This window comes from Ambystoma mexicanum, chromosome 11, assembly GCF_040938575.1.
Source record: "Ambystoma mexicanum isolate Mex_15411 chromosome 11, UKY_AmexF1_1, whole genome shotgun sequence".
NCBI classification, from domain to species: domain Eukaryota; kingdom Metazoa; phylum Chordata; class Amphibia; order Caudata; family Ambystomatidae; genus Ambystoma; species Ambystoma mexicanum.
In genome coordinates this window covers 1356078868-1356100558 of record NC_090934.1, presented here as the reverse complement: position 1 = coordinate 1356100558, position 21691 = coordinate 1356078868, and positions in this window count along the sequence as shown.

Sequence of the window (21691 nt, the reverse complement as noted above, 5' to 3'; positions counted from 1 at the left end):
CTGCCCCCGACCATACTAGATTTAACATATTATGGTCACTGTATGTTTGTGGGAGTACCTTAAAACGTGTGGCCGCCTCAAACGTACCCAAGTCAACAAACACATAGTCAATGATTGATGTACTAGCCCCTCTTTTCCATGTCGTGTGAGGCGTTGTGTCTCCAGGAAGAGACCCATTGCCCATTCACAGCCCTTTGTCTTTAATCAGAAGGTGCCATCTCATACAGGAGAGATTATATTTGGGATTGTTAGCTGGTAGTAACTGTAGATTTAAATCACCCATGACAATTACATTTGTTATTTCCGACGAGTCAGAGATTACATTTAGCAAGATTTCCAGGTCACAAAAGAAGTTGTCATCTGAAATCCCCTTGGGGTTTCGATACATGTTAAGAATTGCAACAACCCCACCTGGGAATATTAGCTTTTGTCAAAAGTAAATAAAGATTTGGAGCAGCCCACCAAGACAGATGCCAGTCCCTATGATTTTTAGTTGCGACTATCATTCCAGATGAGGGTCGACCTCGATTTGATACCCTGGCTGCGTAACATAACTTAACATAAGGTGATAGTAAAAGTGAAAGTAAGACAGGAGGACTCGAGAATAACAATTCCAAATTAAAGTGTAACAGTATACCCCGCCAATTTTATCTTGATTATGTACTTCATATTTGTTGACGAAAACCTAAGCAATAATTGAATAGTATATCATACATCTTTTGTCATATCCTTTGTCATATCATGACGTCCTTTGTCATACTGGAATTGGTTTCATGGAGTTTTAGCTCGTGTGCTATCGCTCTTATTCTCACCTTCTGGAGTAACCAGATTGAATCATTTTCCACAAAGTGTCAAAGGTTAACAGTCCGTAGAGCTCCACTACTTGTTTAAAATGTTTCTTACGTTGCTTTATTAGAGCTCCACATTCAGTTAAGAGATGTCGCAAAGTCTCTACACACAGAAAATGACAAAAAGTCAATGATTCATTGATTATTTTCCTCTGCACCAAAATTGGCCTAGTGGACCACACATGTAACCTTAATCAAAGAAAGTCGTGTCTATGTGCTGGAGAAGGAGCCTTGAGTGGATATGGCTCTGGATTGGTATGTTTCTTTATTACAAACAAATCTACATCAAAGTCGCAATAGCCTGTACATTTTTCCCTGGTTCTAATCCAGTCCATGGCAAAGACCCTGGTTTTCACCTGCATCAGATTTTGGAGCAGGGTCATTAATGTTACGTCTACAAAAACCCGGGCTTGGATAACCTGGGTGCGCCACTTGGTGGTAAATGTGTCAGTGGAAGGAAAAACAGTCTGCTAAAATGCCCAAGACAGTGCAGGTTTTAATGGCTAATAGGCTCTTTCTAAAAAGCGCCACCACTTGCCATGTGTAATGAGATAAAGCCAATTTAATGCCGTATCAGAGGAAGAGGAGTACAACTGGGAAGATTTAAAACTCCACGCCAATATTTACCCTCCAAGGAAGACCAGAATGTTTCTGTCAGTGTTGGTCTAGTTTCTGAAGCATATAACATAATAGGTGTTGCTTTTTTAAAGTAATACGTCAAGGCTGTGGCAGCTGTAAATTTGCCATATTTCCCTAGAATAATTGTGGTTTGTTGTATGGCTGTTGTTACTTTATCAACCAAATTGTGCCTGTATAGTTGGGCACCGCCATGACTCACTATTTGTACTCCCAAATATGTGTATGCACTACTTGTAGTCTGGTTGCTCTATGGGTCCAAAAACCATCTTTCTGACAAAGCTTCCTTGTTGAATTACATGATTCTAGGTCATAGTTTAGAATGCATAGGGTCGAATGACCAAAGGGTCGAATCAAAAGGACTGAAAACCAAAGGGTCGAATTTTTTTTTTTGGGTCCCCCCAACTCCCCTTTCTTGTGGTAAAAACCACATTTTTTTCCAAAACAGAAACGCAAAAAAAAAATATAAAAAAAAAAAAATCTACCCTTTTGTTTTAGGTCAAATTGAGTCGACCCTTTGGCATTCAATCCTTTTGTATTCGGTACTTTAACTGGACACGGAGTTACATAGCATAACCATGGTTTTCTCAAGATTTATAACCAAATGATTCTGCTGAGTCTACAATGCAACAGTATCCAAGGCTCTCTGAAGCCCTTTCGGTGTCTTGGATATGATGACGAAATCATCCACATACATTAGAAATGGAATGGACCTGTTTGCCAACTTCGGGGGATCATTCAGGATGTTCATAAAGGCGTTCCTTATGTCGGATATAAAGAAATTAAAGATTGCTGAAGCCAATGTGCAACCTTGTCTGACTCCTCTGTATGTCATTATTGGGACAGATAATTTGCCATCGGCTGAAAGCCTTACTTGGATGCTGTTGTTGGTATGCAGATCTTTAATGAGAGAGACAATGTACAGGGGGCAACCTTGTTGGATCAACTTATGAATTAATAGCTCTCTCGCAATAGAATCAAATGCCGCTCGTAAATCTATGAAAGTCATGTATAACGGTTGTTTTTTAACATGATGATGTTCAATTATTGATGTTAATATGAGCAGATTTGCACAGGTGCCCATCCCAGTTATAGATCCAGTTTAGAGTGGATCTCTTCTACCAGATTCAAGAGTCCACTTATTGAAATCTCTATATAAATCTGGAGAACAGCTTGCCAGGAGCATCCAGCAGGGAGATGGGTTTGTAGTTGCTTGCCATTGACCGATCTCCCCTTTTAAAAATGGGAACGACCACCGAAGATTGCCATGATGGAGGTATTGTATGTGTAGATATTGTGTGATTAAAGATGCTACACAGAATTTTTGCCCATAGGACAGGATTCTGTTTAAACACATAATTACTAAGCCCATTGGGACCTGCCACTCTAGAATTGCTAAGTTTTTTAATTTGGTACAAAATGTCCTCCTCTTCAATGAACAGTCCCACATAGTTAGAATACTCTAGAGTGGTGTAGCCGTTATCTTTTTTTTTTTCTTTTATTTTGGTTGGTTAATTAATTAACCTTTCAAAACAAACATGGAATAAAAAACAAGCATTTAAAATCTTTCTCCAAGGTATAACTCATAAAAGTCACAGAAAAAAGTCACAGAAAATATAATCCATTACTTGCATTGTGACACATATATAAAAAAAGAAGAAGAAAAAAACAGGCAAAGATACAAACAAAGAAGACATATTTAAAAGTAAGAAAAATAACTTTTATGGACATATATAGAAGGAAATCTTTCTCAAGCATCTTGTCCTAATTAACCTTCCTACAGTTCTAATTTTCCAATAGTAATTGATTATTTATTTTTCTCAGCACATAGTAAGTAAAACTGTTTCCAAAAATTGCATTGTCGCTATTCTTACAGCAATTTTTGATGTAGCAAATAGCCATTGCCACAATTCATCATTAGACCGCTTAATATGATGATATTGTGTTAATCTTTTAATGACCACTTCTCTCTGTGTTCTTAATTCATCACAGTCAATTAATAAATGCCTTAGCGTTTCTTTACTGTTTGGCAATTTACAAAATCGACAAACCACCTTTCCCGCCTGAATTTGGCCTCTTCTTACTAATATCTGGTGAGTCACCGTAATATTTGGTTTCTTAAGTTGGGAGAAGGACATTTTAACAAGTAGTCAGCTGCCTGATGACATTTTTTGTGACCAAAAAGTGCCCTATCAAAGTCTTTCAAATGCAAACATCTTTGTTGAGTGTTATTCCAATCCCATTGGTGCAATTTCAGTTTTGCTTTGTTAGGGTTGTTTAATAGGGTATCGAGCGAAATGTTAGCATCACTCATATCTGCTATTACAGCCGCTCTCCATTTTAGCGGGAATGCATGTTCCGATCGTAATAGGTAGTTTGCCAAAACTGATAGCACATTTTTCTCAGCTAGGCCTAGAACACACTTTAGAAAGAGGCAACATCTCTTCCAAACTGCTTGTATGTGTATAGATAGGTTACCCAATTCAAAACGAAGAAGAGCAGTAGGAGTTGAGTTAGGAAGGTTCAGTACTCTTTTCCAGAACTGTGCTTCTAGTTTGTCCCAGTAAGTGATGTTTTGTGGTAGCCACGTTTCGGCTCCATAAGTGATGATGGGTATTACTTTCTGATGGAAAAATACAAGAATATGTGCACATGAGAATTTTCCAAACTTGTGTAGGAGAATCCTAGCTTGTGAGGTGAGAGCTTTTAATTTTTTATTTATGTTGTTTAACTGTGGTTTGTTCATGGAGCAGTTACTGAATAAGACTCCAAGATATGTATATTCATCAACTATAGTGAGCTTTTGTTTTTTCAGGGTCCAATCAAAAAGGTTTTCTTTTTTGTCTGCATTTGTTTTTGCCTAGTATCATAATTTGCGTTTTTTCCAAATGTACAGTTAGGTTGTTTCTATCAGCATACAGATCTAATTTGTGGAGCATATTTTGGAGACCACTTGGCGTCTGTGAGATAAGAACAGGGTCGTCTGCATATAAGAGCCAAGCTATGGTCTGCCCTCCTAGATTCGGAGCATCATGCGTTACTTCCAATATATCTATTCCTAGGTCAAAAATGAATAGACTGAATAACGTAGATGCAAGAATGCAACCTTGTTTTAGGCCTCGTTTTGTGTGAATTACTTCAGACAATAACCCATCCATATTTAGTTTGACCTGCATAGAAGTATTTGAGTGTAATAGATGTATTATAGACACTAATGCAGACGGACAACCAAATCTTTTTAGTTTTTGGAAGAGCAGGTGGCGATCTACAGAGTCAAAAGCCACTCGGAAGTCTACAAACGCCAAATAGAGCGGTTGTTCTTTCGACGCATAGAGCTCCTTAATAGCATTTAGAGTTGTGATTGGAAAGGATCGCGACAGTTTTCCTTAAGTGTCCAGGCATTAAGATCTCTTAGCACAATTCTGCTAAAGATCTTTCCTGGAGCATCCAAGAGCAATATGGGCCGATAATTGGCCGGATTTGTTCGATCTCCTTTTTTATATATTGGCACTGTGATCACCTTGCACCACGATCTTGGGACACTTTGTTTTATTAGTATTGTCTGAAAGATAGCATATAGTATTGCTGCCCACACATTTGGATTCTGTTTCATGATAAAGTTTGATATGCCATCCGGCCCAGGGGCTCTAGAGGAACTAGCCTTTTTGATGTAAAATAGCACGTCCTCTTGATCAAATTTTCAGGTAAACTTATCCTTATCAAATCATAATCTACTTGAATATTGCTTGAGTATGGGAGCGCATACATATTTGTGAAATAACTCACCCAACCCTTTTCTGAAACACCATTAAGTTGCGATTGTATCTGCGGGCGAGTTGTGCCCATATTTAGTAACTTCCAAATTTGTGCCGAACGTTTGTTCTTAGATACTTTCAGCCAGTGTTCACCATTATTTTGGTACATGGTCGCCTTATGCATATGCATCCAGTTTTTATACTTCGTTTTAATTCTGCGTAAGGCATACTCACACTTTTGCACTGGTAGCAAAAGGGTCTGTCTTTTTTCCTTCCGGAATGTCATTTTTCTAATTTGTACTAATTGATCAAATATGTGGGTTCGTACATAATTGTACTTGTTGTTATTAGAGGCAAGAGCAAACAAGTGTATTTTATCAGAGTACTCAGGAGTGACAAAACCATTCTCTACAAGAGATTGATCCTCTGTTATATTACATGCAAACTCTTCTAACACCAGACTAGTCCAATACACTCTATTTCGTTGTGGATTTGTAACTAAATTCCTCAGTGATTTTTGATGTATTAGCGCTTTGGGTGGCTGGTTTATCACAAGAACAGCCTCCAACATGAGATGGTCACTAGCTGAAGTTGATATTGCAGAGAATTTTACAATTTTAGCAAACAGACCTCTATCCACATACATATAATCAATAGTTGCTCTTTGTTCTCCTCTTAACCAGGTGTGAGAAAGAGGGGAGTCAGACTCAAGTGCACCATTCAGCATCATTAAGTCCCAAGTTTTGGCAAAGTCAAGCCACTGCGTGGCCCGTACCGAATTCCTTTTTTTACCACCTGCCACCAGATGAATATTCAAATCGCCAGCAAGAATCACATGGTCAATATTTCGGGTATTATTGATTTTTTCCATCATTAAATTCATGTCTTTAAAAAATGTGTTGGCTGTAATTGCGACTGAATTCCAGTATATATTGATTATTGCAAATTTTGAGTTTTGTATCTCAATTATTGAACATTGCACAAAGGAATTCGGTGAGGGCCATTCAGCTATATTGATTGTGGTGGATACATTTGAGATGGTAACTAGACCAGACAACGGTCTGCCTTTTTGGGCCTTTATGGCTGGAAGTAAATAAACAAAATGATTGTCCCACGACAGTGGTACGCTTAGCCAAGTTTCCTGCAGTAGCACTACATCATATTTCTTAAGATGGCAGTTATCATTATTAAGTAAGTGCTTGTGCCCTCTTGTGTTCCAACTCATAATTGTTATATCATGTGTTGGAGAACGTGCATCACTAGATTCTAGTTATGTTTTGTTACACTTACAGGTCGTCCCTACCAAGCTCTGACTTTTATCCATTTGGCTTCGAGGCTTTTGCAGCCACTCATCACATGGGTTCTCTTTTGTTGTTGCAAATAGCATAAACCTAAGATCATGTAGAGCAGATCTTGCAGCCCATATCATATTATAAATAATGCGAGATTTCATCCACACACAGGATACTGTCGGTCTTTATCATCAGGAAATTCAATCTGCTGGATGTCTCCTGAGGCTATATCCTCCAAGCTAGGGATATCTGAAAATATCTGTAAAATACTCATTCTGTTCATAGTATATGACGGGAAGGAGCCTCCCCGGCAACTGAGGAACACTGAATACATTGGCAATATCTTTATGTTTCTCTCAGTTGCCTTAGAGTTCCTTTCCTTCATTATTGGTTTATTATGTTGATGCATACCACAATTCTCTTCCTCAGAAGGTAATTTGAATGAGACATTCTTTGATATCACTTTTTCCTCATCGCTAATTGGTCCAGTGGAATTGTAATCTAACATCGATTTCAAAGAGGATTTGAGTGTCTTCTGTTCGGTAGTTAGCGCCACTAAACATTCTTTAATTGTATTTAGAATGTTATTTTGCAGAGTCTCCTGCATATCAACAGACAACGATTTTTCACTCAATTTCCTCTCTGTAATTTTAGAATGGCTCTTTGAAGAGGCGCCCATTAGTTTTGTTTTTATTTCTTTACCTGGGCCTAGCATCGAATTGGCTGCAATAATTCGTTGTGATAGTGGATGACTCACATTTGACTCTGGATGGACTTTGCTCATATAATCATCCACAGCATGCCTAAGATCTTGTCTATTTAATGATGCTCCGTGATTCACAACCTTGCCCTTAGTGCCATTCACGGGCAACAGGTCTAGATGAGTCTCTGCTGCAACACTCGCCTGACTATTATTCCTTTCCTCTACAGCCTGTACCAACATGTCTAGGGGAGAGTGAGATAGATCAACTTGAGAGACATTTGTACCCTTCTTTGTATTCTTGTCTCTTTCTAAGGTTTGATTCAGATATTTTTTAGTTATCGCATTTGCTGCCAGTGTAGAGCAATTCACTGGCTTGGAAAGTGACTTAAAGAACTGCCTTGTTTGTCCACTCCCATTTTCTCCTTTGGCTTTTTGATTTTTTGACTTCTTCATATTAGTTCTAGGTTCCACTTTCTGATTGATTGTTTTTTTTGCAAATATTGTATATGCCTCTTTATTAGATTTGTACAAATTTACTTTAGGAGGTTTGTTATTGACACTAGCACCAATCAGATGTAAATCCCCTTGGACTTTTGTAGTCATCTCCAGAGGCATTTCACATACGATCCCTTCTACACACGGTATGACCGACTCCCCACATTGTAATTTTACAGCTCCCGTCTGTTATTCATCTACACAAGTGATTAAAGACTTTTATCCTTTCAATTTATCATCCATTGTTTGACTTTCACGCTGCAAATTCAACTGGTCCAACAGTTTTTTATACAATAACGAAATGTCCTCAAAATGTTTTGACAACAAAGCTATCTCTTTCTCGTCGGACACTTGTTTCCGAGCCAATGAATCCCCGCAATTTTTTTGCCATAGTTCAATTTTTTCCAAATTGGTAAGCATAAGATCTACTTTGGAATTTAGTGCTTCGAATAGTCTGGCAAGAGACATTAGTGCTGTGTTCATATTTTCACCACTTAGCGCAGATGATTTTTTACATTGAGGACTCATGATTATTGCCGACTCATTCCTAGTTTGTCTCCTAGGAGTTGGAGGAATATAAGAAATAGAGGATTCTGATTCCGAAACGTTCCCATCCTGAAACATTGCCGGTGACTTAGATAAATTGGATTCATTTTCCTTGGCTAAGAAACAAGAGTCCGAAGATTCTAATTCTATAACTGCAACATCTACCACCTTCTCCATGTCAGACCTGTTCAACATGGAGGCAACAATACCAGAGCGAGCATTCTGCAAATTCATGGTGTCAGACAGGGAGATATTAAACAATTGTTTGCCATCCTTGGAGGCATCAATCACCTCTGCATGAGTTGGAGAGCTCATTAGTGGTTGCTGAGCCAAGGTGCCCTCTTGTTTGTTTAGAATTGGTTGTGCCTCAGCAGTTGAAATACTCAAGTTTATTGGTTCTGTCAATTGTTTCCTTAGGGCAGGAGAGGTCAAGGCAGCAAAACCAAATTTCCGCAGATCACCAGTTTCAATCGTGGATCGAGTTCATTTTCTTGAAAGTCTATTATCCCACGGCGCACTCTTCAGCCGAGTTCGAACAGTTTTAGGCGTAGAAGCAGGACTTTCTTTCATGGGTAAATAATGCACTTAGTTTTTCATGAGAAGGCATGTCTGTAGATAGTGTGAACATTTGCCTTCCTAACAGCCTCTTACAGTCACACTGTCACACAAACAAAACGGAAAACACCAGCACAGTTTCACGTGCCTTTAAGGTTATGCCACTCTTCTAATTATCACCACAATAAGGGCGTTATGTTTAATTTCTACAGTAGCTCTCGCTCCTCGCTGCGCTGCGGCGAAGCGGCAAAGCGGGACTTACCGGGGCTTCACGGGTGCGCGCGCGGGGTGCGCGCGCAACCTTGAATATAAAGCCCCTCCCGGCAGAGAGGCTCAGAAGTGCCTAAAATGAATAGAAATCAATGTTTTAGCATTGGTTATATTTAAATTGAAAGGCAATGTCCTTAAGTCCCCAAGATCTTCACCTGCTGGGTCCTGTAGTGAGATTTCAGTGAGTATAACACCAGAGCGTTGCACTTCGATCCGCAGCGTATTCTCCAAACAACAGTCTACCGCGGCAATGCGGAACTTACCTGAGCCTTCACAGGTGCGCGTGCGCGGTGCGCGCGCAACCTTGAATATAAAGTCCCTCCCGGCAGAGAGGCTCACAAGTGCCTGCTGGGTCCAGTAGTGAGATTTCAGTGAGTATAACACCAGAGCGTTTCACTTCGATCCGCAGCATATTCTCCAAACAACAGTCTAACGCGGCAAAGCGGGACTTACCGGGGCTTCACAGGTAGCTGTTATCACACACAGGTCTCTGAAACATGCTGGTAAAATGCAGGACCCAATCATTCTCATTTGCACCATTTAGCTGAACCGGCTTTTGTGCGGTATTGTTGGCAATATTTATCATTGACCATATTTGGGCCATATTTTTGCGAAGAATGTTACCTAACATAGATTCACCATCCATTTGCAACAGGTGCATCTGATGCGTCCGGAGCCAATTTCTATATTGACAATTGAGAGAATGTGTTCATTTATGCTTGTTGACACAATTTGATGCAGCAATACATTTTTTGTTTTTGCGCAACAGGGCCTTTTTGGCTTGCAACATTGGATCATATTCATGTCGAGGTTTAAACTGGGCCATCTTGCACGTGTATGCAGTCTCTCGATAAATATGAAGGAAAGATGTGTAATCACCAGTGGCGGCTGAGCCATCTCGGTAACTGCTCTTGACGTTTTGGTGGAAAGATGTCAGGGTCTGAAAATTCCACGTTAAACGTGTTCGAGGATTGTTTACCTCCATGGCTTGAGGGAAGTATTTCGAGGCACTATCTTGAACCTTCACAATCACCGACCATACTAGATTTTTCTTTTTTTTAAAACTTTATTTAACAGTTGTGGTACATAACAGTGCAGCAACATGCCAATTCAAGCTTGCGTATATCATGCATAGTCGATACAGCTTTTCAACATAACATGTGGCATTTACAGAGCAGAAATATTATTAGGCCTTGCCGGGCTACTGTTAGCTGAGTCCATTTCACTTAGGTTTACCCTGAACGGGGCCCAGATGTCTTTTGGTTTACATGGGCTTGGTAGCGTCATCACATAATACTCCTCACATTCATTTACGTACATCAGTTCCTTGAGAAAGTGATTTACCTGTGGTGCTTGTGCACTTTTCCATTTTTGCAGGACACACTTTTTGGCTATCGCACATGTAATGTTAAGGAGCCTTCTGGTCACCTCAGATCTCTTTCCTATATCCCCAAATAGGTATTTAATGGTGTGAGATCTGCCGGTACCTGCGTAACCGCTTCCAGAATTGTCACCACTTCCCCCCAGAATACCTTTATGTGTGGGCAGCTCCAAAACATGTGGAATGAGACAGCCTGGTCGGCCCCGCATTTCTGACATCTGCCTGGGTCGTTTCGTGTGAATTTTGCAATTTTTTGAGGTGTGTAGTATAGCTTATTCAGTACTTTAAATTGGATCAGCCGGAGACCTGCATTCATGGATACCCTCTTAGTGAGCTCACAGTATCACTGCCAGGACCCATCGGTGATGGTGGCACCCAGGTCCGATTCCCAGGCAGTCCTTATCATGTTCACCGTTGGAGTATTGGCTTGTATAGTCTTGTAAAGTCCCGAAACACTGGTTCCCGATCGAGTAGACAGGGCCACCAGGCACGGGTGCGGTGGGGGCTAATCAGGGAACAGGGTCCATCTGGCCTTAAACGCCATTCTCATTCTATAGTATTGCAAAACCATCAATTGATCTCTACCCATCCCGGTTTTGAATTCCTCCACTGTTATAAATTTACAATTAGGGAATATGTCCTTGATTTTGAATTGCCTCTCTGGATCCCATGTTTTTTGCACATCTGTATCATACATGGGTGCTATACCTGGGAAGTTCCAGAACGGGGCCTCTGCTTGGTATGGTGTCTCCAGCCCAATCCTGCGAAAAATCTTGTACCATGCATGTACCGTTGTGCTGACTGGGTCAAATGGGCATTCGTCCTTATGTTTGTTTTTAAAGATGATGAACCTCAGGTCAGTTGGGTGTGCTGCCCCCGACCATACTAGATTTAACATATTATGGTCACTGTATGTTTGTGGGAGTACCTTAAAACGTGTGGCCGCCTCAAACGTACCCAAGTCAACAAACACATAGTCAATGATTGATGTACTAGCCCCTCTTTTCCATGTCGTGTGAGGCGTTGTGTCTCCAGGAAGAGACCCATTGCCCATTCACAGCCCTTTGTCTTTAATCAGAAGGTGCCATCTCATACAGGAGAGATTATATTTGGGATTGTTAGCTGGTAGTAACTGTAGATTTAAATCACCCATGACAATTACATTTGTTATTTCCGACGAGTCAGAGATTACATTTAGCAAGATTTCCAGGTCACAAAAGAAGTTGTCATCTGAAATCCCCTTGGGGTTTCGATACATGTTAAGAATTGCAACAACCCCACCTGGGAATATTAGCTTTGTCAAAAGTAAATAAAGATTTGGAGCAGCCCACCAAGACAGATGCCAGTCCCTATGATTTTTAGTTGCGACTATCATTCCAGATGAGGGTCGACCTCGATTTGATACCCTGGCTGCGTGAAAGATTATGGTATGATCTTCCCATGTAGGCTTTTCAACTGACCAGGTCTCTTGTAAAATAATGGTGTCATGACCGGCTAAAAATTCAGCACTGCCTCCTAGTAAGTGTGAAAAGCCACATGTGTTCCAACTTATCAAAGAAATGGCATCTCTCTCTTTCTCCAGTTTTGGTTATGAGTCTAGATTTTGAATTCTGACATGGGTCGAGGTGTATTCTTGCACCTTGTTATTCATTAATTTCTCCTCGCCAAATACTTTATTTTGACGATCAAGAGTTTCACCATTCTTGACGTGGTTCTCCAAACTTAAGTGACCATTAGGGTCTATGGTGAATGGATCTCTAGCCAAGACGGATCCATGGGCGAATATTTCCATTCGCGCTTGCCATAGCGCATTTCTCACTAGATTTGATTGCAGCCACAGTCTCACAATTGAAAAATCATTATCCTGAACAAATTCAACCTGTTCAGTGTCTGCAATAGTGATGTCTTGTAGTGTACTGACCTCCTTGCATATTGCCAAAACACTTGTTCTGTTCATTATGTATGGGGTAAATTGTGCTGGCCGATATTTTAATATCAGCCTGTGAAATGTGTCCCATTTCTTTTTTATGATGTAAGACTCAACAGTTTGCTTCGTTGTCTCATTTTGAGTCTCTCTTACTCTTTGGTTGTTTTGACAGGCTTGGTGGAGTGATGAATGTGGTTGAACATTATCTATGCTTTGCACCTTATTGTGGGAAGTTACATCACCATTTTTACTCCAACAAGCCTGAGTGGGTGTATTTTGGCTAAAGTCGTTTTTCACCGCTTTAGCTATTTGTTCTTCAATCTGACAGCTGCTTTGCTGTTGGGTGGATTGTGTTCCCAAGGAGACAATAGGTTGTCATGGTCTTTGAGAATTTACTAGTCCCAGTGTGGAGTTGCCTCGCCCAGAAGCATTATCAGCTTCCGCCCCAGGCATTTTATTATGACCTACATCCACTCGATTCAACAAGGAGCCCTGCTGAGGATTCTCCCACTGTCCTGGCAATTTGACAGCAGGTGTTACTTTGTTTGGATTCAGCTTCTTCACCTCTGATTATAGAATTGCACTCGTGCATTTATGTTGTCTTGGCCATTCAATGTTAGATTCTTCTTGGTCTGGCCCACAGGTGCATTTAGGTGATGGATCTGATGATTCAGCCCGACATCAGTCACCACCTTTTTCCAAAAGTGGTTGCATCATTCTAGATTCACCACTATTTTGTTTTAGTTGCATGCATTTTTTTATGGAATTTTCAATTTGTAATCTGACGTCTGTTAATGCAGACAATTGTAATTTATCTTGTTCGGAAGCAGGTGGTGTCCCCCGCTTATCCGTTGACCTTGAATTAGACGCTTCAATGTCAGTCGAGCTCCCTTGAGCAGATGAGGTGGAAGCTATCAGCTCATTTATTGGCGGATAATCTTCTACCTCTTTTGTCTTGTCCACAATCTTTTCTGCAGATATCGCTGTTTGAGATTCTTTTTTTGCTTTTATCAAGTGTGATTTCGGACCAGATTTCAATGGAGGAGCCAGGTGTTTTATGAAACGCTTTATTGTTGACCCAGGCTCGCAATGGTAGAGCCTTCTGATTTTTGGTTTTCTTTGCCAAACCTGATGGATCATCCCCTCCCGTTTTGCCAACTTTCATTTGAAAAAGATTGTAAGGAATTTTTGGTGCCGTTAATCCCTCTGTCGGGACAACAATTTGCATAGCGTATCCTGGCTTCTGTGTAACAGATCCAGGCTTCTGTAAGGGAACCTGGTCTGGATTTGCCACTGGCTTTTCTGGGCTTGTTGGTGATAAGGGAGGGCTGATGACAATTGCGCTACGCTGTGCATTTGAACCGTTAGAGACATCCAGCTGAACAGGTTCGTTTGCCATGTAACTTGTATTCGTCACCTTTATTATATGACTGAATTCAGGCAGATATGAGCTGGTATGCATTCAGAATCAATGGGAGCATACTGTTAAGATGCCAAGTCCGATGCAAAATCTCTAGCCCTTTTATGTGCGGCTTCTCGTCGTGATTTTGGAGGAGTCTTCAAGGGCCCTAGATCACTCATCCATCTCACCAGTTGATCTATTTGCTTGGCTTGAGTCGTGATTTTGCAATCCAATGTTTCAAACAGCTTAGTCAACGCGGTACTGGTGATATTCATAGCATTCAGTGCTATTTCAAGTAAATTGTGTTGTGACTGCGTGAGTGGGCTCATGTTGGAGATGGAAACTTCACTGAACCTTCGCGAGGCTTGACCATCCGTGGTTAGGCCTCCTAGGGACATGTGCACCGTAAGAATTGAGTCATCAAATAAGCTTGTTGACTGGTAAAAACTCTCACCTGGTGAGGTTATTCCCAATAAAGAAGAAATTAATGATATATTTTCCACTCAAATGCTAATGTCTTCCTGTCGCTGCTCTGAGTTGGACTCAGGAGCCAGAGGCGTCAAATCTTTGACTATCTTGATTGGAGTCTCAAATATAGTCACTTTGGCTGGTCCCTCTTTAGGTTCCACCGGCACATTGATCATAGATGTTTCCAACTGCCTCATGGGAGAGATTTTAGGCAGCTCTTGCACAGATAATATTTGTGTGTCTGTGATGGAACTATTGGCAGAAACGACTGCTACATCACTTGCGGGAAGGGCGAGTTGTTCATCAAAAGAAGTTGCAGATCCAGCCAGACCCACCAAGGGGGGTTTGCAAATGTCACGCATATCACACCGCACACATTTTCTTTTCACTGTTCACAAATATGTGGTTTAACATTTTGCGTTTCAGTGCATTGACAGATGTTTGGTGCATTGGAGTGGATTTGAGCACCAGCGATGTGCTAGATGTTTTTAGTGTCTTTGGCATGTCTGTTTTAAGCAAATAGCTTGAGAAAGCCATAATGTCTTTCCTGTGTAATTGATAATTTCCCCAATTACGAACACTTGTAATCAAAGGGCTATATGGTTGAACGTCACAAACGCGGTTAACAGCTCAAAGGGATTCGCCCCGCAGTCGCTGCCTAGCCGCGTTTGAGCCCCAGTCTGATGCGCACACCCCCAAACTGCACGCTCTCAGCGTGCAAACAAAAGTTTCTTGGCGGAGTCTTTCGCTACCGACTGTTCAAAGGGACTTGGCACCGCAGTCACAGCCAGATCGCGGTGAGGTTCCTATGCGTGCGTAGTGATTGAGTTATGCGGCAGAACAGACTGGGTAATGTTGACAGCCTGAAGTAAGCCAGGCACGCACGCCTGAATAAATCCACGTTTTCGTTCCCCTTGACGAGTGGCAAACGGCTTATGAGTTAGAGGTCACAGTAGAATTGTCATAGATTTGTGACTTTATAGAGACGGCTGATAAGGATTTCACTTACCCCTCAAGTTGTGAGCAAGCCGCTTACCACCTCACGCCAACCACGGCCACTGAACACCAGACACACTGCGAGAACACCGCGCATGCTCAGTGTAGAAATAGGTTGAGGTCCAAAAATCCACTGAAATAGAAAGAGGACTGGCGTTTTCTTCCAATTGCAGAATTTAGTTCTTAGAAATCACGGCTGAAAATGTGGAGCACCTTCTTTCAGCAACAGCACCAGACACACTGTGAGCCATTGTTTACATTTGAGTGGAAGCAAACACTTTGCCGAAAAATAACCTCAAACTGATTGTTTGGAAATGTTGGGAAAACAACAGTGATTTATTCGAAAGCTATACAGTCTGGAAATGGTTTAGAAAACGACTCTACTGCTTACTTCACATGCCAACAATAAATAGCTAGATAAAACAAGCATTGGCAATGCCGACAGTTAGGGCTTTTGTGTAGACATGAGAAAGGCACTTGCCAGGGACTGCGTTAGGGTATTCACTGGCCATTGATGGTAGCACCTGCAAAATGTTGCCAGTACTTGGAAATCTACTATCAATGCCTGGCAAATGCCTAATACTTATACACAAACCAGAACTGTTGGCTTTGCTAATGCTTGTTTTAATAGGGCTTGTTTGCAGTGCTAGACATGTGTAGTTCTTATACATTGAGTGGCTGAAGGAAGAGCTGGTCAAGACATTTGTATTACACCAATAGCAGGTTCACAGCTCCAATTAAGTCATTCATTCCCAGAAGACTGCTTTGAAAACACACTGGCAGGTTCTTTTAGTCCAAAGTTTGATGTTAAGTCTTGACTAAAAGCGAGCTCAAAGAGTACACATCAGTATGTGTTTTGGGCAGGCATGGGCATGAAAGTGGGTGGGAATAGCCCTAGGGATTAGCATGGCCCTGGGAAATCAATGGGTGGACAAATAAGCAAACAACACCTGCAAGCTGTGTGCCCCTCCTCAGATGCCATTTCTCCCTAGCTGTACTCTAATGCAATCGTTTCTGGTGGCACAAGCGTAGGGTGACCAGACGTCCCAGTTTTGCTGGGGCTGTCCCCGAACTTCGTGCTCTGGCCCCCTTTCTCAAGATCATATTTCCATTGGAAACTGCAGTGGTGCCAGCTTTTGGTAGTAGGTCTTCATGGATGGCAGGCAAGAATGCACAATCTCGCACAGAAGAAATACTGCATTTTACAATTTAAGATAGTGTAAGTTTGTGATAAAATATGTGTTTATTTGAACAGTAACACTTAAACCCCCTTCTCCTCCAAACCCTACTGGAGTGTAGTGTCTTGACAGCCACTTTCAAGAGTTAGTCCAACCTTTATGTTAATTGCGCTGTCCCGGTTTTTTACGTTTTAAATCTGGTTACCATACACAAGCGCCACCAAATAGCTCAGACTAAAATATTTGTAATAAACTATTAAACATCCACAGAGTTATTCTGGACAGTAGGACCGTATTCCAAAAACCGTGAACCATTGCTTGCACAGTATTAGCACTGCATTGTGCATCGAAAGAATGTTTCTTGAAAGAGATGTTCTGCACAGGTAGGAAAAGAAACATTTCCATCTGACCACTAGGTGGCACTGCTGCGCTAGATTCGCATACAGACTATTTTCGATAGACACAGACAGGCCTGATTTTCAATGCCTGTCTGGACTGGCCAAGTAGACGTACTTTCAGTGTTACTCTTTCAAGCCCCCTCATATTGCAGCGCTATTTATTCAGGACGCACCAGCGACGCTCAGCGAGGAATCATCGCTCAAAGCTGTTCAGTGCAGCTTTCATTTATGGCGGCTGCCCAACCATGTAAACATGATATGATATGATATGGCATTTGTAACGCACCTATACACAAGTGTTTCAAGGCGCGACGAGGCAGGGAGGGGGGAACAGGGGCAGGACAGACAACGATCCTACTAGGCCAGGTGTCATTCAGACCGCGCAAGTGCAGGGGTAGGGGGAAGGGAAAAGTGCAGTACAAGGTAAGTAGAATAGAAATAAATAGATAAATAAATAGGGCCAGCTGGTGGCAAGTGCAAGGTAAGTGCAGACAAGTGCTGGGAAGGAGGGGGCTGTAGGGATACAGAGAACAAACCCGCAGTGCAGGGGTTGCCAGGGAGGCAGTGCAAGTGGAGAGTGGCTGGGCCCAGGACTGAGGTCGGTGAGAGTGGCCAAGTTTCAGATTCAGTGCAGAATTTTGTGAAGAATTAGCAGGGGAGAGGGAGAGAGAAAGCAGAAGCAAAGAGGAAGGTTTTGAGGTGCTTCCGGAACTGGAGATGGTTCTCCTCAAGTTTCAGGGAGGCAGGAAGGCTGTTCCAGAGGGAGGCTCCTGCCGCGGAGAGAGATCTACCCCCAGCGCGTTGCTTCGAGAAGCGGCTGACCCTGAGGGAGTTGGAGACGGATGAGCGAAGGGCTCGGGAAGGAAGATATTTAGGAAGAGAGAGTTGCAGGTATTTAGGCCCCAGGCCCCAGAAGGCCTTGTGGACAATGCAGAGGGTTTTGAACTTAATCCTCGCAGCCACTGGGAACCAGTGTAGAGATTTCAGTCCTGGAGAGATACGGTCCCTGGGCTTGAGGCCAAGGACAAATCTCGCAGTTCTGTTCTGGATGAGTTGCAGAGGGCGGAGAGTGGAGGCAGGCAGATTAAGATAGAGACTGTTACAGTAGTCCAGCTTCGAGAGAACCAGGGCTCGGGAGACAGTGAGCTTCTGGGGGAAGGAGAGGAAGGGAAGAATACCTCTAAGGAGGTGCAGCTGGTAGTGTGACTTCTTAGAGACGTCAGATATATGAGGAGAGAAGGAGAGTGTGGAGTCAAAGATGACCCCGAGGTTTTTTGCCTTGCAGGTAGGAGCAGGAAGAGGCCCAAGAGAGGCTGGTCAGAGAGCTGCGGGGAAGGAGGGAGTGGGTGTGCCGATGAGTAGAATCTCAGTCTTACTAGCATTAAGGCGGAGGTCGTTGGCAGCACACCATTCCTGGATAGCAGACAGACAGTCAGAGATGAGGGCAGGAGAGGAGGAGGCCGAGGGTAGCCTGAAAATGAGCTGGGTATCGTCCGCATAGCACTGAAAGTTGGGGCAGAGGGCGGCGATGCGGTGGGCAAGAAGTGCCAGATACTGGTTGAAAAGCCAGGGAGAGAGATTAGATCCCTGGGGAACACCACAGGTGGAGAAAAAGATGTCAGAGAGGAAGGACCCAAGTTGGACCTTGGAGGGTCGATTGGAAAGGAAAGAGGTCAGCCACGCCAGAGCCTGACCAGTGATACCCAGGTTATCGCGGAGACGGTTGAGCAGGATGGCATGGTTGACAGTGTCAAAGGCAGAAGAGAGATCGAGCAGAATGAGAACACACGGAGTGTTGGAGTCGAGGTTCAAGAGCAGGTCATCACGGATGTTCAGGAGAGCAGTTTCCGTGCTTCTGGCCGCTCTGAAGCCGGATTGGTGGTCATGAAGACTACCAACAGCTTCTGCATGGAGATTAAGCTGGGAGATGGCCAGTTTCTCCAGGAGCTTGCCCAGGAAGGGAGTGATGGAGATTGGGCGATAGTTAGCTGGGCAGGAAGGGTCGGCAGAGGGTTTCTTAAGAAGAGGGTGCACAAGGGAGTGCTTGAGGGGGGATGGGAAGACTCCAGAGGCGAAGGAGAGGTTGCAAAAGTCAGCCAGGGCAGGAGCCAGGGAGTCGATGTGGTCCTTGAAAGTTTTGGAGGGACAGGGGTGAACCTGTTTAGACGAGACTTTCATAGATCGGACTTGTCTGGAAACTTCGTCAGCAGAGAAAAGGGGAAAGGCAGAGAAGGATGGAGGAGGGGTGGCTGCAGAAGGGCCGGAGGAAGAGCAGGGAAGCGAGGGAGGGAGGTGATAGGAGGAGAGTGAGGACAGGACGTCCTGAGTTTTAGAGATGAAGTGAGAGGCCAGTGCAGTACAGAGGGCCTGGGAGGGGACAGGAGAGGTAGAGACTGCAGCAGGGGTGGCAAGCTCCTTGCAGATTTTAAAGAGTTTGGCCGATTTGGTAGATGCCGCAGAGATGCGGGCTTGGATAAGGGCTCTCTGCTTGGTGAGAACGGAGAGACGGTATTGCCTTTGGAGCAGGCGGCAGGCCAGTTTGTCAGAGGATGAACAAGAAGCACGCCATTTCCTCTCTGCCACCCTGCACTTGCGTTTTAGGGTGACGAGATCCGAATCATACCAGGAGTTACATTTGGCTTTGGGCTTCAGGCGGATTCTCATGACGGGGGCAAGGATATCAAGAGTATCAGAAATAGCAGAGTGGAGCATGGAGAGGGCTGTGTCAGGGTGGGAGTCAGCCGAAGGGGGAGGTGGGGGCAGAAGGTGGCAGCGAAAGCCTCAACTGACACGCGCTTCATGGGTCGGATGACCGAGAAGGTGGGTGGCAATGATGAGTGTGGCTTGGCATGTGGGGTAGGGAGGGTGAGGTGGGAGGATAGGAGAAAGTGATCACTCCAGGAGAAAGGAGTGGAGAGAGGGACTGAGAGGGGAAGGTCAGAAGAGATCAGAGCATCAAGAGTGTGCCCTGCAGAATGAGTAGGCCCAGATGGGAGAATAGAGAGTGAGAGAGAGTCGCAGAGGTCACGAAAGAGTCCAGTGGGGGGGACAGGAGGCATCTAGGTGGATGTTGAAGTCACCAAGAAGGAGGAGTTGAGTGGTAGTGGACAGGAGTGAGGAGGAGAGGTCAGCCCACTCGGAGAGGAAGGAGGAAATTTGACCAGGTGGCCGATAGATAGTAGCCACGGTAAGGGACGGGCTAGGAGAGAGAGAGAGTCGGCAGAGAAGACATTCAAAAGAGGAATAGGTCTGCGTAGGAGTGACAGTGGCAGGAATCCACTCAGGGAAGATAAGGGCAACACCCCCCCCTGCACGGTTGGGCCTGGGCACCAAGAGGATCTTGTAACCGTCAGGTAGGAGTGTGTCAAAGCTGGAGACAGAGCTGGCTGTGAACCATGTCTCAGTGAGACCGAGGACGTCAAGGTCCAGTTCCTCAAGAAGGTGACAGATATCAGAGGAATGCTTGATGGCAGAGCGAGAGTTAAGAGTGGCAATGTGGAGAAGGTTGCCATCCTTGAAGGACTTCCGGGGAGGGGTACAGATCAGAGGTACGCCCTGCGGAGGTGTAGAAGAAGGAGGTGAAGAAGGAGCAAGAGAGGGGGCAGGGAGGGAGGGTAGAGGCAAGGTAGCCGAGGACAGAGGAGGGGGGACAGCAGGAGAGGAGAGGAAGTTGATGAGGCGAGGGAAGCGTCTATCAAAGAGGTGAAGGTTGGCCTGAGGGCCTTGGACCAAGACGGTCCCATTAGCGTAGACATTAATGATGGCCTTAGAAGAGTGGAAGGGGGCCAAGAGGACATCCCAGTGGGTGCCACCATTAATGGGAGAAGAGGAAAAAGGAGAGAGCACAGAGACCATATGAAGGGTCCATAGGTCAGGCGAAGGCACAAAAAAGAGGATGTCAGTGAGAGTTTCCTTAGAGCAGGCACTAGTGTAGGTGTCAGCGATAGGGAGGCCTGGGTTGGAGACCAGGATGTCCTTTTTAAACTTTTTCCTACCGGATTTAGTGAGGAGAGCAGGATAGTCAATAGAGAAGCAGTTAGAGAAGATAGGCGAGATAGAGAGCACCATAGAATAGGAGCGAGTGGGGGGGAAGACAGACGATGTGAGAGCCTGCAGACAGGAAGAGAGCGGCAAGCACAAGTTTACCACATTTAAGAACAGCAACAGTAATGCGTTTTAGGTACACAGTGGAGAGTCCACCTAAGTTCGAGAATCCTGCGAGGGGAGAAAAAACCCTAGTTTACCACATTTAAGAACAGCAACAGTAATGCGTTTTAGGTACACAGTGGAGAGTCCACCTAAGTTTGAGAATCCTGCGAGGGGAGAAAAACCCTAGTTTACCACATTTAAGAACAGCAACAGTAATGCGCTTTAGGTACACAGTGGAGAGTCCACCTAAGTTTGAGAATCCTGCGAGGGGAGAAAAACCCAGAAATTTCAATCTGAACGGTATCTGGCGCACCTTAAGCTCACATCCGATGAAGCTCAACCAAGGATGGTCTTATCACTTAAGAGGAAGCACGTGTTAAGCGAAGCCTGGGAACCCGTTTTCTTAAACTCTCCTCCCGCTCCAGCAAATTATCCCACAATCATCTGTGGCGATTTCTTAGTGCACAGTATGGCCAAAAATATATTGGTAACCGTAACAGAGTTATTAGTGACAGTTTATAAAGCCTTGAAGAAAGAGGGAGGTAGGATGACCAGACGCCCTGGTTTTGCCGGGAAACTCCGTCGTGGGAGTTTTTCATTTTATAAACCCCGTCCCGGGATTGGAAGGGTGGGTGACTACGGTCCCGGTTTTTGACGGGACTCTATTTCGAAATCCCAAAATCAGGCCCAGC